This window comes from Leopardus geoffroyi, chromosome A1, assembly GCF_018350155.1.
Source record: "Leopardus geoffroyi isolate Oge1 chromosome A1, O.geoffroyi_Oge1_pat1.0, whole genome shotgun sequence".
NCBI classification, from domain to species: Eukaryota; Metazoa; Chordata; class Mammalia; order Carnivora; family Felidae; genus Leopardus; species Leopardus geoffroyi.
This window is the reverse complement of record NC_059326.1, coordinates 166,459,996-166,465,896: the sequence shown is the minus strand read 5'-3', so window position 1 is coordinate 166,465,896 and position 5,901 is coordinate 166,459,996.

Below are 5,901 nucleotides of genomic sequence, written 5' to 3'. Positions count from 1 at the left end.
TAGTTTTGGTCAATGAAGTTAAAAATTATATTCATAAAACATTGTTTCACCAAAAAAATTAATTGTATGTGGCTTTTCAAGTGTGTGAAAGCTCAGAATTTATTTTTACATCTCTTTTTGCTTTGATCTTAAAACCATTTAGTCAAAAGTGCATTACCACCCAATGCTAGAATTTAGTCTCTCATTAGGAACATTTGAGTATGAGGAACTACAGGTCAACACTATTTCAACATGGTTTTTGTCAATGGTACAGATCTAGTAAAATTCTAGCCTGCCTTGTAATAGGAATTCTATTTCAGCTTTATACATTCTAAAGGGACATTCATGGCAGTGTGAAATGTTCTTCTTTCTGTTTCTATTAGAATTAAAGGCATTTGAAAATCTGCTATGAATGCAAGTGACACTAATTTGATTGCTAATTCTGATATGGGCTTTGGTGCATATTCATGTTTATTACTTGCATTTAATGACTACAGATGGGTGGAAAAGTCACACGAGTCAGTGTCTTTCTCTCTTGGGAGCTAGTAAACGAAACTCTGATATCTAGCCTTGGGTATTAATATCTGGCAAATAACTTTGACTTCTATTCTAATTTGAATTAATTATTTTCATTATAAATTGTGGTTTCTTTATTATTACAATAAAGTTTCAAGCTTTGAGATGTTCTATAAATTAAACTGTATCATAAAGGTTAACACTACTCTTTATGAAATTATGATGTTTTCACCTATTTTATAGACAAATTACCAGTATATGCCTGTATTTATATAGAGATATAGACCTCCTGGTGCCATCAAAAGCATAGTGCCATTGTACATGCTTTTCAAAATACCAAAAATAACCTGGACACTCATTTGTTAACTTATTGATTTATGGGCAAATGATATACTACAAAATTGGCTTTAAAATCTTTAAACCAGAGGGGTCTGTGTGGCTCAGTTGGTTAAGTGACCGACTTTGGCTCGGGCTATGATCTCACAGTTTGTGGGTTCAAGCCCCACATGAGGCTCTGTGCTGACAGCTCAGAGCCTGGAGCCCGCTTCGGATTCTGTGTCTCCTTCTCTCTCTGTCCCTCCCTCACTCATGTTCTGTCTCTCTCTGTCTCTCAAATATAAATAAATTTCAAAAACAAAATTTAGTCTTTAACCCATCTGTTTTTGTCAAGTTTTAAAATTTCTTTGAAGGATTATGGTCAATGCTGTATAATTCCTACATTGTAAAGTTAAGGAAACTAAGGATAGAGAATAATGGTTTCTCAATTCATTAGGAGATAACAGTGTATCTAATACTAAAATTCTGATACAGGGTACTGTATCAATGGCATCGGAATTACCACAGAATTTTAAGTGTCTCACACACACACACACACACACACACACACACTACTTGGGCCTGTTCTAGGAAATTCTGTAATAGCAAGTGTGGGATCAATGTCAGATGCTAGATTTGGAAACACTGCTCTGCCTAACACCACCTCCTTCAAGAGTGGGATATGTTTACCAACTAGATCTCAAGAAAAGCAAAAGTATTTCAAAAAGAAATCAATGCAGCAAACAAGCAATGCCACAGGGAAGTTTTTGAATGAGGTGTGCACTTCGTTGACAGCCATCTTGAGAGCAATCTAAGATACACTGAAAAGTTTCCTAAGAATCAAGACATTTATTGTATCAGGATTATATTCATCTGCTTCATTCAACAATGATATTTTTAGAGTATATATTGTTGTCAAAGATATGACAATGAGTAAAAATATACTCAATATCTAGTAGGGGGATATTCAAAAATAATTTTACTAATAAATATATAATTATAAGAGATATTCTGAAGGACAGATGAAAGTATAAAGCAAAATAGAATTCAGAATATGGAAAATCTTAAGAATATGTTGATGATCTAAGGCCTAGAGGGTAAGTAGGAGAGCTAACAAAGTTTTTGAAAAAGTTCCAGTGAGGAAAGTATTCTTGACATATTCAGGGAACACAAGTAACTCAAATGGAAAGAGTGTGAATACGTTATGGATAAAAATGGGAAAGCACCAATGGGATGGATATTCTGAGTAAAGGGATTGAGAGGAACAACAGAAAAAAGAGAAGATAAATAGCATTTATTTATTTAGAGCATTTGCATTGAGCCTTGAGTATGTGCCAGGTACTTTGATCAATATTCTCGTATATAAAATATTAAAGCTCTTCATCTTCTGGGGTGCGTGGGTGGCTCAGTTGGTTGAGTATCTGACTTTGGCTCAGGTTAAGATCTCACCGTTTGAAAATTCAAGGCCCAGAGAGGAGCCAAGATGGCGGAACAGCATGGAAGTTTTTTGTGTGTCTCACATCCATGAAATACAGCCAGAACAACACTAAACCATCCAGCACACCTAGAAAACTGACTGGAGGATTAGCACAACAATCTGCACAACCTGAACCACAGAATTCAGCAGGTATGTGGCACGGAAAGGTGACCTTGGGGAGCAAGAAGCTTCGGCAGGCAGGGAGGTGCTTTTGTGGGCGGAGACACGACGGAGACTGGGCTGGGGGGGGCAGAGAATACGGGAAAAGCACCCCTCCCCAAAAGCAGCTAGAGAGAAAGTGGAAAATTGGAAACAGCCACAGGGAACAAACTAAAAAGGGAGAAAGGAGAAAGGTAAGGGTTTAAATTCCATTAAGACTGTAAACAGGGGCAGCGCAGAGTCTGAAACTCCGCAGCTTGATACCTGGTGGTGCTCTGTGGGAACGGCGAATCCCCAGGAGCAGAGTGCGGTCCAGGAGGTTCTTGGGCCACACGGGGAGAAGCGGTTCCACTGCTGGAAGGACATTTGGTAGAGACTGTTGAAGCCACCTGGTCCCAGCAGACCCCAGAGAACGGCCACATTCGCTGGTGTTGGAACAAGGTCGTTAAGGGCGAAGCCTGGTGCCAGATGTGTGTTGTGATTTTCCATAATCCCTGAATCGCTACTGCTACACTATCTCGCGAACTTTTTCTGGGGCAGGCTGGCACCTGGCTGCAGTCTCGGGCACAGGCAGCAGCAGAGTCCAGCAAGCGTTCCTGGGTGCAGCCGACATTCAGCTATTGCTTAGTGACACCCTCCCACAGAGGGGTGGAACAGATCAAAGCTGCAGTCCTTCAGAAGTAAAGGGCCGGGGAAAACAGCCGCATCAGAGACAAAATTTGGGATAGAGGTAGTTCCTGGGGCTTGGTCACGGAGAGTGAAAAAGTGGGGAGTGGACGAAAGCTGTCAAACCACTTTCAACATCAAGACCAAAACACACTTAGGATCTGGAATCATTTATTTGGTGTGTGTGTGTGTGTGTGTGTGTGTGTGTGTGTGTGTGTTTAATTTTTTAATTTTAATATTTTTTAAATTTTTTTTAATTTTCATTTTTCTACCTTATTAAGTCCTTTTCTCCCTTCAAAATGACAAAATGAAGGAAATCACCCTAAAAGAAAGAGCACAAAGAAATGACAGCCAGGGATTTAAACAACACAGATATAAGCAAGATGTCTGAACCAGAATTTAGAATCACAATAATAAGAATACTAGCTTGAGTCAAAAATAGATTAGAACCCCTTTCTGCAGAGATAAAATTAGTAAAAAATAGAATGAAATAAAAAATGCTATAACTGAACTGCAATCACGGATGGATGCCGTGGTGGCAAGGATGGATGAGGTAGAACAGAGAATCAGCGATATAGAGGACAAACTTATAGAGAATAATGAAGCAGAAAAAAAGAGGGAGATTAAGGCAAAAGAGCACGATTTAAGAATTAGAGAAATCAGTGACTCATTAAAAAGGAACAACATCGGAATCATAGGGGTCCCAGAAGAGGAGGAGAGAGAAATAGGGGTAAAAGGCTTATGTGAGCAAATCATGGCAGAAAACTGTCCTAACCTGGGGTGACACAGACATCAAAATCCAGGAAGCACAGAGGACCCCCCATTAGATTCAACAAAAACTGACCATCAACAAAGCATATCATAATCAAATTCACAAAATACTCAGGCAAGGAGAGAATCATGAAAGCAGCAAGGGAAAAAAGTCCCTAACCTATAAGGAAAGACAGATCAGGTTTGTAGCAGGCCTGTCCAGAGAAATTTGGCAGGCCTGAAATGAGTGGCAGGATATATTAAATGCGTTGAATCAGAAAAATATGCAGCCAAGAATTCTTTATCCAGCAAGGCTGTCATTCAAAATAGAAGGAGAGATAACACGTTTCCCAGACAAACAAAAATTAAAGGAGTTTGTGACCACTAAACCAACCGTGCAAGAAATTTTAAGGGGGACTTTCTGAGGGGAGAAAAGATGGAAAAAAAAGACCAAAAGCAAGAAAGACTAGAAAGGACCAGAGAACACAGCCAGAAACTCCAACTCTACAAGAAACATAATGACAATAAATTCTGTCTTTCCATACTCACTCTAAACCTCAGTGGATCCAATGTTCCAATCAAAAGACATAGGGTAACAGAATGGATAAGAAAACAAGATCCATCTATATGCTGTTACAAGAGACTCACTTTAGACCTAAAGATGCCTTCAGATTGAAAATAAGGGGATGGAGAACCATCTAGCATGCTAATGGTCAACAAAAGACTGCTGGAGTAGTCATACTTATATCATACAATCTAGACTTCAAAATAAAGACTGTATCAAGAGATGCAGAAGGGCATTATATCATAATCAACACGTCTATCCACCAAGAAGACCTAACAATTGTAAACATTTATATACCAAATGTGAGAGCACCCAAATATATAAATCAATTAATCACAAACATCAAGAAACTCATCAATAGTAATACCATAATAGTAGGAGACTTCAACACCCCACTCACAGCAATGGACAGATCATCTAATCGATAATTCAAGGCCAAAATCAGGCTCACAGCTCTCAGGGCAGAGCCCAATTAGGATCCTTTGTCCCCTTCACTCTCTGCTCTTCCCCAGCCTGCATTTTCTCTCTCTTTCTCTCTCTCTCAAAAATAAATAAATGTGTAAAAAAACAGCTCATCTTCAAAAACAAAAAGCTCACCTTATAATTTCAAAGATTAGATACATATTTAAAATAAGTTTGTGAACGTAAGTATAAAAACAATTTTTTTTGTATTTGGGTTTCACAGTTCGTTAAAATTTTACATGCCTTTCAAAAAAAGTGAACAATATGGTAGTATATAAAAAGTACTAAAACTTTAGTACATAAACCTTTTTTGGGTTGCTAGAGAGTAGCTTTTTGTCCTTAAGCATTCAATATCCCTGTGTATCAGTTAGCATATGCTAGCGATAGAATGACAAGTACTGGTGAAATTAAATGGGGAATTGCTTACAGGGAGGGTGGCAGAGAGAGGTTCTATTAAACTTACATTTCCCGACACTTGTATTACTAACAATACAGCTACAGTTTACTGGGTTCAATTATCATTGCAAATTGGCAAACAGCACTTGCCAGCCTTCTAATCATTCAACATATTCTTTCATGTTCAAGCACAACTGACAGTTTAGTTGAATAGTTAATGTCAAAAATTTCTTCAATTATATCCAACCATACATACAGAGTGGTTAGATGGCAAATAGGAGAAAAGAAACTGTTTCATTTCTGTTTTCTGTTTTTCAAATAGTTAAAATGAGTGGTAGATTGCCTACCTTGCTGGCTGAAATTTGGAAATATAAATGTAAGTAGAATTCTCTAACTGGACCTGTTGTCTTCCAAGTGCTAAAGTAGGCAGGTTATAGCGAGATTTTCACATATTGCTCAAATTTGTAGGGCTTATTCCCTAGCCAGTTTACCAAAGGTCAAGATTATACTTTTGCCAATAAAAACAATAAAACTACATTTCATGTACTTTGTAGAATCCTACTCCATACTTTATAGACACGACCTGTGTAATTCTCTCTATGGAAAGAGATAATAC